The sequence below is a fragment of the Podarcis melisellensis genome (genome assembly GCF_964234715.1).
Source record: "Podarcis melisellensis genome assembly, chromosome: 1".
Classification (NCBI taxonomy): Eukaryota; Metazoa; Chordata; class Lepidosauria; order Squamata; family Lacertidae; genus Podarcis; species Podarcis melisellensis.
Window position 1 is genome coordinate 60,450,050 of NC_138528.1, and position 15,179 is coordinate 60,465,228.

The 15,179-nt window shown below is 41.8% G+C and overlaps 1 protein-coding gene and 1 long non-coding RNA gene across 2 annotated transcripts in view; one reads left to right on the forward strand and one right to left on the reverse strand.

Annotated features, from left to right (window-relative positions):
* The window catches only part of FANCF (FA complementation group F), a 327,076-nt gene that overhangs the window by 142,825 nt on the left and 169,072 nt on the right, over nt 1-15,179 (reverse strand). The gene's annotated exons all lie outside the window — the stretch shown is intronic.
* Nucleotides 7-1,538, forward strand: LOC309376578. Its single transcript, XR_014171239.1, has 2 exons — nt 7-219; nt 1,145-1,538. It is a non-coding gene; the product is annotated as an uncharacterized lncRNA (long non-coding RNA).

Sequence of the window (15,179 nt, forward strand, 5' to 3'; positions counted from 1 at the left end):
CTGCCTTCCGCGGAGGGGCCGGCGGAGAACGGCGCCCCCTGCCGCTCCGGAGCCGGGGGGAAAGGCGGGCCGCAACGCCGGAGAAGGAGGGAAAGAAAGAAGCGCGTCTTAAGGACCGGGAAGAGGAGGAGGAGAAGGAGAGTCTCTCTCCATGCCAGGGATCGGGAGGGAAGGAACTGGAAGGGAAACGGCCACTTCAGAGGACCTGCGAAGCTGCGCGTAGGGTTCTGGTCGCCTCGCCTCGGAAAAGATATATTGTAGGGCTGGGGAAAGATTTAGGGGAAAAAGGACCCCCGAGATGATCCAGCGGGGGTTGGAGGGAGGGACTCCCCCAAGAGGAAAAGTCGCAGCGTTGTGGACTTTATTTTTAGTTTAGAGCAGTGGTTCCCAACCTTTTTTTGGCCATGCCCCACCTAAGCATCTCTAAAATCCTGATGTCCTTCCCCCAACAATTATTTTTTTATTATTCAAAAAGTGAACTCCTATTCACGTGGAGGAAGCCTAAAAGGCTATTAACTTGGTCTAAACAAGCTTCCAAGTTGCCCCCCTTAAAAATCAAATTGTCCCCCCTGTATAGGTATGTGCTGGTTTTGTTTATTTCAGGGTGGTTTGTTTGTTTGTTTGTTGTTAAATGACTTTGAATCACCTTTGGCAAGAGAAAGCAACCCATAAAGTCAGTAAATAATAATGCATTTAAAAGGTGATGCTACTGACTAATATCAAGATGAAGGTCTATCAGGCTTGTGTGTTGAGCACACTGCTTTATGGAAGTGAATGATGGGCAACTTAAATACCCTCTGGGAGCCACACCTCAATGCCTGTCGTGTGCGCTGCTTCAGGAAGATTTTGGGCATTGCGTGGCAGGGCAGAGTCTCACCCAAAGATGAGCTCTTGCAAGCCCACATTGTTTGCACTCCTGCCTCAGCGGCATCTGCGCTGGCTTGGTCACGTCCAGCTTCATTGGATGTCTATGACCAAGCAGGCTTGGTCATGGAAGGTGACAGGATCCCCAAGGATGTGCCCCATGGGGAGCTGGCTTCAAGCACCAGGCCTGATGGCAGATGAACTCTGTGTTACAAAGATGCCTGCAAATGTGACGCGAAGGCTGGCAACATTAATCCCACTGTGTGGGAATCCCTTGCAGATGATCACAGTGGCTGGAGACAGGTCATCTAGCCACAGCAGTGACCAGAGGAGGGATGACTGCTGGGAGGAGCACAGAAATAATAAATGCCATGGTACACCTACGTCAACACAACTGGAACCTTCATCTGCCCCAGCTGCAACAAAACATGTCTCTCCCATATCAGTCTCTACAGCCTTAGAGTGCCTACTGGATGGTTTGACGTCACTCCCAAAGGTGCATTCTTCCATTTTCTGCTGAGACAAATGGATGCCAACTAGACATTTATAAAATTATACATGGCATGGAGAAAGTGGCTAGGAAAAGTTTTTCTCTCCTAACACTGGAACTCATAGACATCCAATGAAACTGAATATTGGAAGATTCAAGACAAATAAAATAATTGGAGACATGATTGGAAACAGTGATTATTCTGAATATTAGTTACTGGTATTCCATGAAGGCATGTCTCCCTCCTTTTTACTCATGACTGCGCACCCCACACCTTTCACTCATGGGTTCACACGTGTAGCTGATCCCATAAATTGATACACCTTTGAGTTATAGGTTGGGTTTTTTGTGTGTGTCTTCAATATTTTGTGTGCAAGGTTCTGCCACAACCATATATGATGCCAGTTTAATGTAGATTGTGTCTTGCCGAGTAACTTTATTAATAAACTTCAGTGCATTACTTCTCTCTTTTTCCAGGCAGCCACCTGGCTAGGTACAGATCTGACCTGCTTCACTTCAGCAAAGTTGCAATATTACACGTGCCTTCAAACAGTCTCCTAAAATCTGAGCAATGGAGATGAGCTGTGTACCCTTCCTTGGACAGGGGGCTGCCCTTGAAGCTGACCCAGAAACTCCAGCGGGTGCAGAATGCTGCAGCGAGGCTCCTTACAGGGTCCTTGCTGTGGGATCACATTCGTCCCGTGCTTTACCAACTGCACTGGATCCCGGTGGAGTACAGGATCAGGTTTAAGGTGCTGGTTTTGACCTTTAATCCCTATGTGGCCTAGGACCCACGTACCGTCTTTCCTGGTATGCCCTGCGGAGGACCTTAAGGTCCATAAATAGCAACACTCTATAGAGGTCCCAGGTCCTAAGGAAGTCAGATTAGCCTCAACCAGGGCCTTTTCAACACTGGCTCCAGCCTGGTGGAACACCCTGTCTCATGAGACCAGGGCCCTGCGGGATCTGATTCCTTTCCACAGGGCTTGCAAGACAGAGCTGTTCCACCTGGCCTTTGGTTTGGACTCAGTCTGACCCTTAGGTTTCCATCCCTTTGTGTGATCTATGGGCTACTTTTAAAATGAGGCTGCATTTTAAATTGCATTTGAACCTGTATTTTAAATTGTGTCTTTTTTCTCCCACCCCACCCCCCATTATGCTTTTACTGTAATTTTTACTGGTGTTAGCCGCCCTGAGCCTGGCTCCGGCCAGGGAAGGCGGGGTATAAATAAAATTTATTTTTTTTATTATTTACATTTTGAGTAAAAGAGAGAAGGGAGGGCAAAAGAGTAACAATGCAACAGAGGGACAGAAGAAATAAAAAGTGAAAGTGGAAAGACCTCCTAGGCTTCGCTTCAGTTGAGGATGTAGACAAGCCAAAAGCAGTCAAGGAAGGCACAGATCTGGTGAGGGGTGGTGCCTATGGAGAGTCACAAGAACTGACTAGAGAGGGATGGAGTACTGAATCTAGCCCTTGGTCCTAATGTCCTCAACCTCTGTTGTGCAGGATATCAAGTGAATTGTTACTGCTACAGTTATAATGATGATGAATAATTATCCTCTCCCTTGCTATGGTCTTCCAATCATGTACTGGCACCTGGTTGTCCTTTGCCATTGATGATGATTGGACCTTTGGGCTCAATTTCTGTCATTTTAAGCAACAAGGTGGCAACAAAAATGGACAAAAGAATGCTAGAACAATACTTGCCAGTGTAGTAATCAGTATTCTTTGCACAGAAATAGTTTTTCAGAATCTTTGGATTCTTGAGGGTTTTCCTAATCCATCAGCCCCCCCCCCTATAAAAACAACAACGTCAATGGGAAAATTGCCGGAAAGTGAGAAGCTGCCAAGGTTTGGTCACTGGGGGTCCATCAATGAAAAATGCTCTAAAAGAGATTAGTGTAATCTCTTGAGATAATACCACAAGGTTATAACCTTCTGGAATTGGACTTGATGAACAGTAAAGCTTCTCCCAGTTCTTTTGAGATAATAACCATTACTTAGACAGAAAAATGACTGAGCACCTTAATGCTTTATTCAATTATCTCGATGATGAGTGTAAAAAGATTGCTTTCCCCTTGATGTGTTTTTCAAATTGCAATTTGAGTGGCCTTTGAACAAACTAGAATTGAGAGAACACCTCCATATAAATAATAGCCAATCAATGCAGACAGGTTTATAGATTGATATATGTCTTTAGTATTCACTTCAGAGTGAAGAGGAGAATATTTCAATTTCAGTTCAAAGTGGTTTCTAATAGATCATGCTCTGCTTGTAATGTCAAGCCTTTTTCAGGTATATAGGATTTGGGGGAGCACAGCAGAAGTGAAGCCAGATATGTAGGGAGAAAGGGCACTAGTTAAGCAAGTACAGTGTTCAAATTAATTTCCAGTTCATCCTAGTGAAGCCAATATTTAAGTCTGAATTCCACACACAAATTGTTTCCTCTGTAATTAGCTGTTTGACACAGAGTATCTTCTAGTTTCTCTTGAGTGATGCTTGGGATTTAGTGGTACCAATAAGCGCTAATTGCTTTACTTCCACATAACAGTAGATTGCTAAATCCATTGGTATGAACTTCCTCTTTTGTAAAATAATAGCTGTTAAAGTTAAATAATAGCTGTTAAAGGCCACCTCATGAGAAGAGAAGACTCCCTGGAAAAGACCCTGATGTTGGGAAAGATGGAGAGCACAAGGAGAAGGGGACGGCAGAGGACGAGATGGTTGGATAGTGTTCTCAAAGCTACCAGCATGAGTTTGACCAAACTGCGGGAGGCACTGGAAGACAGGAGTGCCTGGCGTGCTCTGGTCCATGGGGTGACGAAGAGTCAAACACGACTAAACGACTGAACAAGAACAAAGCTGTTAAAGTAGATTAGCCACCATTCATAGATTTGAGTTGGGGTGTGTGTGACATTTATCTCATTCAAGTCATCTTTCTTCCCCCAAGTCTCTCAAGTTCCAATAAAAAGACAGAGATATTCCCACTGCCCCATCCATACAGTGTCTATTTTCCAAAAGGCACAACAACTCCATGCTATGGTTTGTGTGCATGAGAGGAGCAGTTGCACCTACAGATTACTGAACTGTTACTATACGCTAGAGAAGTTCATTGACTCTGTATGTGGTCTAAATACCCTGGCTATGGACACTTGAGCCACCTTGCTTTTGTGATTGTAAGTTGTTTTGAACACTTCAGTTCAAATATATTGATTTCTAAAGAGGGTGGGGTGGGGGGACAGGTTACAACTGAACTGGCTGTGAAGAACCATATATAGAAAATGGCTATTGGACCAAAACACTTGATTATTTGAAAATCCAGATTCTGCTATTGGTATGTGTGATATGGGTAGGTATTTGTACTCCTGGCCATTTGGCACTGTGGCAACTCAATAATCTTTGTCCATTGTCTTTTACGTGATAATGTCCTTCACACACAGCCTCACAAAATGTCATTATAATATAGTACCTACCTAATTATGCTGTACTATAATGGCATTTTGTAAGGCTGTTCAATAAGCTTTGATTGTGTTGTGCATTCAAAGCAAGTCGATTTCTAATTCTGGCATTGATAATCTACAGGACAGTGGAGACCAGCTGGAATGTTAGGATAATGGACCAACAGGTTAAATAGACCACAGAACACCCTGTCACTTCTTTCTGAAAACTACTATGTGTTTGCAGTGTGTTTGTATGATAGTTCTACCAAGCCTACATGTTGCAAAATCAACCTAAACATTGATTTGTTCAAATAAATACTGTACATTAATTTGTTCTGTGATTTTTAATGTTATTATTCTTTTCAAAAACAATTATTTTAACTATTTTTGTTTAGCAAGACCAATATGGCTACTAAGACTTTAATTTGTTTCTGCAGGCTACAACTCTGTGGTGGACTTTGGGCTTTCAAATTTCAGCAGCGCCCTGTGCAATGCCAAAATTCAGCACCTCTCTGCCTCTTGCCTTCCATTCTAAGTCATTTTTGTGGTACTCACTGTGGGTGAACCAGTCACACTCCCCCTAAATCCGCTTCTGCTGCAACTTGGCTGGTTGTTTCTGTTCATTATGTATACGTGATCCAGCTCCCTTTATCTCTGACCTTCTGTCTATTTTCCCTCTTGACTCACTTCCAGATGGCCTGTTCATTCAGACAGGTTTGTTTGAAGAGAGGCTAGACAACCTTGGCTATTTAATGCACAGTCATTCTGATTTTTTAATATTTTTTTTTGGTGGGGAGGTTATATGATGTTGCCCCAAAACAAGTGTTATCCAACACTTCACAGTACATTTTCTCCTTCACTTTCCTTATCATAAAAAGTCAAATCGTTGAGGGAAATTGATTTGTTGAGCAGTAATCCTAGTCAACCTTTATTGTGCAATGTGAATTCAGATCCCACTGGGTATTCATGACAGCCTGAAAGCTTCTTTGGTGTTCTTTTTCTTCTTAGACGCCTCCCTTTGTGATTGTCCTCTTCTCTAAGTTCCTTTGGGTCCTGCTTTCCATCTTGTCTTTCCTAGGTTTCCCATAACTCTCTGTATCTTCTTTTCTCCCTCTTTTTCCCTGGGCTCTTAGACCTGTCCTGCCCTCTCAAGAATCATAGCAACCTTAAACTGATGTTTAGACAGATGATGACTTTTTTGCTAATACTTTTTAACAGCAGTAGAAATACATAGCGAACAGAGTTTCAAATGTGATTGCTATAACTGATGGATGATCAGAGGAAGAAGGGAACAGAAGTTGGATTAATTGATGGAACTGGTCATGTTCAGAACTGATGAATGGAGATGAAAGCACAGAAACTTGATAAATGAGAAAATCCGACAGGAGGAGGAAAAATATCCTATAAATAAAGATTCAAGGTTTTGTTCATAGCATGAAACATAAAAAGAGACGTGGAATAATTCTTGTGTTTCAGGATAGTTACATATATAAGATGCACTCAGTCTTTATATCTCTTGCCCTCACCTTGCCACGGTGATCCATGTGACGGTCACCTCCAGACTTGATTAATGTAACTCACTCTACGTGGGGCTGCCCTTGAAACTGACCCAGAAACTCCAGTGGGTGCAAAATGCCGCGGTGAGACTCCTTACGGGGTCCTCGTTGTGGGAGCACATTCATCCGGTGTTATACTAGCTGCACTGGCTCCCGGTGACATACAGGATCAGGTTTAAGGTGCTGGTTTTAACCTTTAAAGCCCAATATGGCCTAGGACCCTCATACCTACAGGACTGCCTCTCCTGGTATGCCCCAGGGAGGACCTTAAGGTCTGCAAATAATAACACCCTGAAAACCCCAGGCTCCAGGGAGACTGGCCTCGACCAGAGCCAGGGCCTTTTTGGCCATGGTCCCAGCCTGGTGGAACGCTCTCTCATGAGAGACCAGGGCCCTGCGGAATTTGACATCTTTCCGCAGGGCCTGCAAGACGGAGCTGTTCCACCAGGCCTTTGGTCGAGGTTCAGTCTGATTCTTTTCTTTCTGTATAAGAACAAGCATTAAAGAGCATAGCTGTCAACTTTTCCCTTTTCTTGCGAAGAATCCTATTCAGAATAAGGGAATTTCCCTTAAAAAAAGGGAAACGTTGACAGCTACGATTAAAGAGGCCTCCTAATCCTCTCACAGGGCCTTTATAAGACCAGTGGTAACAGTTGGCCCTGGAGAATATTAACCACTCTCAATTTTACCCATGGACTGCCATCTGTCCAGATTTTAATTTGCTCTGAACTAATTTTAAGATGTATTTTAATTAATTGATTGTCTGTTTTTATGTTCTTTGTATACTGTGTTAGTTTTATGATGCTAGCCACCCTGAGCCCGGCTCCGGCCGGGGAGGGCGGGTTACAAATAAAATAATAATAATAAATAAAATACAAATAAAATAATAATAATAATATTCTTATTCTTATTCTTATTATTATATAAAGGGCTTTCAAACAGTCCACACTGCACTTTAAAATCCTGACAATCAATGCTGTAAAGCATAGCATCACCTGATTGGGGGAGAGACCCTACCCCCCTGTCAGATTTGGCCCGCCAAACATGGAGAAATTAAGATCTCACCCACAAACCAGAAAATGTTTCAGACACTTCATAGGCAAAGTTGAGCCACTGAAATCAGTGGACTTCAGTTAGTCATATCCAATTCATTTCAGTGGGTCTCCTCTGCTGAGGACTCAGTTGGCCGCAACTCTTAGAGTGGAGTTTATGCTTAGGGTTTCCCTTCCACGTTGGGCAAACTCTTGGTACTATTCAGTTTTGCCCCATGCCTGGAACTTCAGAGAGGGGTTTTTAAGCAGATAAATGCAACAGCAATGCAAAACAGGAACAGCAGAAGTATAATCTTTTGTAAAACAAAGATAAATGTGAAAGGACTTCTGGGAATATTTTAATCTCCGCAGCATGAATCAGTGTGGGTTTTCCCACTGCAAGAGAGCTGTGCCATGCAACAGCGAGCAACAGCTGTGAAAAAGCACTGCATGAAATGATTTGGTGTCCATTTATTCCTTGAGATATATGGCTAGAACACTGGGGGAAATATATTACAGGGGCCATAAAGATGGGAGAGCATGGCACAGCTTTTAGTTCATTTAGTTCACATCCTCAACTAGTTATGGGACGGTGCCATTCCATATATTTTCTGCTTTCCCATCCAGCCGGCTTTGAAGATCTGACAAGTGGCGTCTGCTGCTTTTTAAGATTATTGTATTTGCATTTTCTGGGCATGCTACAAACTGCAAGGGCTGAGAGCATGGTGCTCTATGCCTGCATCCCACTCATGCTAGGAAGCTATGACAATAGGAGCATTCAAAAATCATGTTCCAGTTTATGTGCTGTGCCAGAGAGGCAGAATCATGATTGCTAGTTCTTCCATCCCTGACTTACACATGCTCATTGAATGTCTGAATGGAGCTTCCTGTAGACTTGGGAGCTCCATTCAGGTTTCAAGGAAAGGGTATAGTTGTTGGCACCACCTCCCATCTGTGTTAATTTGAATGACAGACTGTCTCATACACACTGCTGGCAAATGAAGCCTAACAGCATCAGTAGCCTACAAGAATCCAACCCTCTAGCCTGGCTCATAAATTCCCATACATAGCATTTAATGGAGGCACACATATTCTAAGCAGAGAGTCATTTTGTGGCTTCCAGCTACTGTCCTGCATTCTGGCACGACCACCAAACCAAGGCATTCCTCTGTGCATGACTTCCATTGAGGCAACTTGTAATGGAACATAATGCTACCCACAACTGCCATATGACTTGGGATCGTCCAGATTTGGCAGCAGTTCTGGTGGCATCCATTGACTTAAATACATGGAAGAAAAAGAAAGGAAAGGAAAGGAAACAGGAAAGGAAAGGAAAGGAAATCACCATCCACTGTGATTGTTTTATTTGCCTGCTCTCTTACATTTTCCTTCACCAGGTTTCATTTGCTTACAGACCTCATAGGAGATTATTTTCCTTATAGTCAAGTCTTTGGGAAATGTGGAGGAAAGGATGTTAGATACTGATATACTCTCCAGATATAGGTTGCTTTCAGATGGCCAGTTACCTGAACATTCATCCTGATTTGTCTGCAGAGAAATTAAATGATGTTGGTTATTTAAGAAGCCTTCATCTGAATTGTTTGTGGGGAAGTTAGATGATGTATCAAAACAAGTGCCGTCCCATAGTCTCATTGCAAAATGTCTGATCATCTGGGGAAGCAGGTTTCTTGTCTAAGATCTCCCAATGAAATATAATTGCGGAATCTGAATTTGCTGGTACTGTATATGATTGAATTCCACCTGAAAGTAGTGATGGCCTGGAAGTGCCCATATCCATATATCCTCCAGATATTCCATGGGTGCCATTATTTCTTTTGCTGAAAAATGAAATAAAATATTGAGCCTGGGTCAGCTCTGAAGGCTGGGATGTCAGGGCAGGATCTGAGCAGAAGGAAGCAAAGCTTCTTGATAAAACAAGAGATCTGGATTTAGGGGGGAGGACAGTGATTGTTGACCGGTGTGGTCCTGTCATTTACATAAAATATTGTTAGTATTACACCTCAAACACTAAGCTGCCGCCTAACCTATATACAGGACACAATGGTCCTATTTTATCCCACAGCTCCTCCCCCCCATTCAAAAACCATATGCTGCATTCTGTATTACGACACTAAATAAGCAGGCCCAGTATGGATCATGAGTCATGTTGAGGGTATTGAGCTGATTGCCTTAATTAGGAAAGAATATTGTCTCTGGTTATTAATAGTGATAATCATTTAAGCTTATCTGTGTGGAATGTACTTTCCTCAATTACTCAGGGTGCTAGTTTTTGGTAATAGCATACCACGTATACTTTGACTTTGAGGTCAAATAAGGTTAATGCTTTTCAGTTCATGATAATGGATTTTTCGGTAATCTTGGAACTGGGTAATTGCATTAGCCAATTTTGTAAAATCTTGCTTCGCAGTGAAGGTGAGCAGCTATCATCAAGTAGCATTATCAAAAATGTCACTTCTTAATGCTTTACATCAATGTAAGAAACTTTGCATTTGCTGAAATGCAAAGCAAAGTTGGAACATTTTCTATAGCAGTGTAAATCACATCCTACCACTTCTCTGGAAATTCTAGCAACACTTTAGCATAGCTGACAAACTGTTATCACATAATCCAGATTGCACTCCTTTCAAGTGGGCATAATATTTAATTTCCTGGGAAGCCTGCCTATGTTATTATAAAATCAGTTACTTTTTCTTCCTTGTTCCACAAGATGGGGCTATATAACAAGGTTTTTAACTTTATGGAAGTGGTTCGCCATGAGTATAATCTATCCCTTAAACTTCAGGTACTGTTAGTATGTGACAGGCTTCTTTGAGCTCTGCTGCTTAGGAAATGTGAAGACAGAGGAAGCTTCCTACAAGCATAGATGTTGCAGATATTTTGTTTTTGTTTTTTTAAAGATTTTTATTAAAGTTTCAAAAATTTTATAATAACAAAACAAAACAACACAATAATACAAACAAACAAAAATAAAAACAGGTATAATTTCAATCCCTTATTTTCTTGTAATTTACTTCCCCGACTTCCTCATACCTCCCCTTTCTGTATTCCAATTTCTAATTTATTAATTCAGCAAATCCTTTCCCTTATTTTCCATTTGATTTTTAGTCTCTCTTTTTCTTTCTTACTTATCCATTACATCTGGAAACCACATACTTTCTAAACCAACGTCATTCTAACATCCATTAATTTTGCAAAATTTCTTAAGATAGTCCTTAAATTTCTTCCAATCTTCTTCCGCTGTCTCTCTTCCCTGGTCTCGGATTCTGCCGGTCATTTCTGCCAGTCCCATATAGTCAATCGCCTTCATCTGCCATTCTTCCAAGGTGGGTAGATCTTGTGTCTTCCAATACTTTGCGGTGAGTATTCTTGCTGCTGTTGTAGCATACATAAAGAATGTTCTATCCTTCTTTGGCACCAATTGGCCCACCATACCCAAGAGAAAGGCCTCTGGTTTCTTCAGGAAGGTATATTTAAATACCTTTTTCAGTTCATTATATATCATTTCCCAGAAAGCCTTAATCTTTGGGCACGTCCACCAAAGGTGAAAGAATGTACCTTCATTTTCTTTACATTTCCAACATTTGTTATCAGGCAAGTGGTAAATTTTTGCAAGCTTGACAGTCAAGAAGTTGCAGATATTTTGGACTGCAACTCTCATCAGCCCTAGCCAGCATCAGGATCTGGGAAAGTGGCTTTTTGCTTAGGGTGTGAATTTCTCCGTTAAGGAACAAAGAGAAATAGAAAGCTGCCTCATTTTGCTAACTTGTAAAGGTGGGCAAGAACCTTGATGGTCAAGGTCTTCAGCGTACTTCTTTCTTAGTGCACTTTTCAGATTTTTTTGTCCATCTTGAGCAGGACTGGGAACCCATGGTCCTCCAGATGTTGATGAACTTGAACTCCCATTACTTCTGACCACATTCATACTAGCTGGGGCCGATGAGAGCAGGAAAGCCACATGTTCCTCACCCCTGAAAACACAGCTTTGGTTTAGTCTTGTGGATCTCTTGGGTTCATGCCCATGTTAGCATTTTTATTTTACAAACCATTCAACCGCTCTGCCCCGCTCTGCCAGCTGCTTCTGGCACTAGGGATTGAGCCATAGGTCGGAGCCATATTTTATATATGTTGTAACATCACTCTTTCCCCTCAAAGTGGTGCAAAACTTGAGGTTTCATCCTTTCTACCCAGCCATTTCAATGCTCAAAATTATGTCCCTCCTGCCCCACTCCACTCCCAATTGCTTCCCTATAACTATTGCTATTATTTAAAAGTTTTATATCCTGCTTTTCAAGAAAAGAAACTTTCTTCCTACGATCAGCTTACAAAGTACACGCATCAAAAGATAGTGAACAAAATGCAAGTTTCAGGCAATTAAAACTTCTACTTCAGAACACTACTAAACAGCCAGCACATATACAAGCAAGGACCATAGCTTAGTGGCAGAGCAGCTTTGGACACAGATGTTTCCGAGTTCAACCCCTGGCATCTCCGGGTAGAGCAGAGAAAAAGGTTTTTTGCCTGAAACCCTGGAGAGCTTCTGCCAGTTAGTGTAGACCAACTTTTCTTAACCTTTGGTCCCCAGATGTTGTATTACAACTCCCATCATCCCTGACCACTAGTCCTGCTAGCTAGGGATGATGGGTGTTGCAGTCCATCAACATCTGGGGACCAAAAGTTAAGAGCGGCTGGTGTAGCCAATACAGTGGTACCTCAGGTTAAGTACTTAATGTGTTCCGGAAGTCCGTTCTTAACCTGAAACTGTTCTTAACCTGAAACACCCTTTAGCTAATGGGGCCTCCTGCTGCTGCCGTGCTGCCAGAGCCCGATTTCTGTTCTTATCCTGAAGCAAAGTTCTTAACATGAAGCACTATTTCTGGGTTAGCAGAGTGTGTAACCTGAAGCGTATGTAACCTGAGGTACCACTATACTCAGCTAGAGGGACCAGCAAACTGACTCAGTATAAGGCAGCTTCCTGTGTTCCTATTCTCCTATGATAATAACCCATCTTAACCTAAGCATGCACATTCCCTCTATAATCAACAGCAAAAAGAAAGCAAGAAAAGCCTCTCATCATTAAGAGATCCGCAGCAAACCTTTCCACAGCGTCAACAGTCAAATTAAAAGCCCTCGTAAACAGAGATATTGTTCACGTAATTCTCAAAACCCTTAGTGAGCTGGCCAGGGGAGCCAACAAGCCATTACTACTGTCAGACGCTTTATGGCTACTTTGGGATATTAATTGCCTGTATGCTCACTTCATCTCCTTTTATCTGTTTTAAGTGACTTACTAATTGTCAAATTCTTAGTGCTCATAATTGAAACGCGCTTTGAGTAACAGAAGCAGGTGTGGCAGAGGCATGGCACTTGCTTTTGAGAAGGCTCACTGTTGCTTACCAGGAGGGAGAGGTGGGAGAGGAGGGCGCCATGGGACAACTGCAAGCTGAACAATATAACATAACACGATGGCCAATAACAATGGCACTAAACACTTCATAGACTAATACAAATGATCAGAAATTACAACCAAAGTCTCTAAATCTTCTTCACAAGTCGCGGTAGACTGATTCAAAAGTTCAATATACAGTGGTACCTCGGGTTAAAAACTTAATTCGTTCTGGAGGTCCGTTCTTAACCTGAAACTGTTCTTAACCTGAAGCACCACTTTAGCTAATGGGGCCTCCTGCTGCCACCACACAATTTCTGTTCTCATCCCAAAGCAAAGTTCTTAACCTGAGGTACTATTTCTGGGTTAGTGGAGTCTGTAACCTGAAGCGTCTGTAACCTGAAGTGTCTGTAACCCGACATACCACTGTATACATAATCTGTCACCAAATATCACCAGAACAGAGTTTCTGGATAACCAATCTGTTTCATTCAATGTTTCATCAACCAATCTTGATCAATTCTTCATCAGTGCTCATATGATACAGTAGTCACTACAGTATCATGTGAGCATTGATCCAGAGTATATTTTCTACAGCATTTGTATTTGCTTACATGTACGATTGGCTTGTTAAGAAATTGAGCTGCATCCTTCTCATATTAATTCTTACAAGTCTGGCTGATGAAGAATTGATCAAGATTGGCTGTTGAAACATTGAATGAAACAGATTGGTTATCCGGAAACTCTGTTCCGGCAATATTTGGTGACAGATTATGTATATATTGAACTTTTGAATCATTCTACCAGGACTGGTGAAGAAGATTTAGAGACTTTGGTTGTAATTTCTGATCATTTGTATTAGTCTATAAATAGTGTTTAGTGCCACTGTTATTGGCCACTGTGTTGTGTTACATTGTTCAGCTTGTCTATATTGCAACACAGGGGTCTGTTTATGGGACAAATGCAGGTGTGGAGTCAGTTGGGCGCTCCTGCCGGTGCATTTGCACCATGCCAACCTCCCTGCTGCCTCTCCCTTCCCTTTTCCCAGGTATGCAACAGAGGCCCACCTGTGGAGAAGCTAGCATAGCAGCTCTGCCCTGCCCAGTAAGTTGTTTTTTGTTGCTTCATAGCATGGTGGAGTTGAAAGGGACCACAAAGGACATCTAGCCATTGAAGAAATCAAAGCTAAAGAATCTATTCAACTCCTGTTTAAAAGCTCCCAATGAAGCTGTATCCACTACCTTCTGAAGGAGACAGTTCCACTGTCAAACAGCTTACCGTCAGAAAGTTCTTCCTAATGTTTAGTCAGAATCTCTATTGTAGTTATGTATTATCATCAATGTATCTTTTACTGTTGTTGTAATTATATGGTTACTTCTTATAAAGTGCTTTGAGCACAAATCCATGGGAAACATGGTATATAAATAAATTGATTATGACTGCTTTGGTCTGAATTCTTTGTGTGTGATTGCTTGCATTTTGTGTGCCAATATAGCAACCGCCTTTTTTCTTTTCTTTGTACAATACTGTTAACATTTTCCTGCTGTTGGAATATCCAACTCCCCACCCCAGATATCTCTCTTTCCATTTTTGTTTTCAGGGGATTGTGTTTTTGTGTGGGTTTTCTTGGTCAGTTAAAGTCAAGAGGGGTTTGAAGTCCAGGCTTGGCCTGTTTTGTATGCTGCAGTCATCAGTCAAAAAATGCATCAGTTTGACAGCGTACTGCGATTGCTATTTCAGCATCAGCAGAAGAATGTTGTGGTTTCGTAGAGGAACGTCCTGTCTGTTGAACTGCCATGGCTTCATTTTTGAAGGACTTAAAGGATGCAGGAGTGAGGATAATTTCTTGCTATTCATGAACTTGAATCTCCAGCCCAAATCCTCCTGGGTAGCAATGGGTTAAAATGCTAACTAAAACAATCATGAAACTCCAATCCTTCAAAAATGTCATTCCATTGCTGAGTCAGGCTGGGGTGGGTGGGGAGACAGAAATCACATGGAACTTGAGATGGATTCTAATGCTCGCTTTTCAAAATCTACTATATACAGTGGTACCTTGGTTCTCAAACTTAATCCGTTACGGAAGCCCATTCCAAAACCAAAGAGTTCCAAAACCAAGGTGTGCTTTCCCATAGAAAGTAATGCAAAAGGGATTAATCATTTCCAGACTTTTAAAAACAACCCCTAAAACAGCAATTTAACATGAATTTTACTATCTTACGAGACCATTGATTCATAACATGAAAGCAATAATCAATGTACTGTACTGTACTATAAAATAAATAAGACAGTATTGTTGATGATAAAAATTAAAATTAATTTCTTTTCTTACCTGCACTGCATTGTTTGGATGGGGGCTTTCATTCATTTCCGCAGTCACACAATCAATCAAT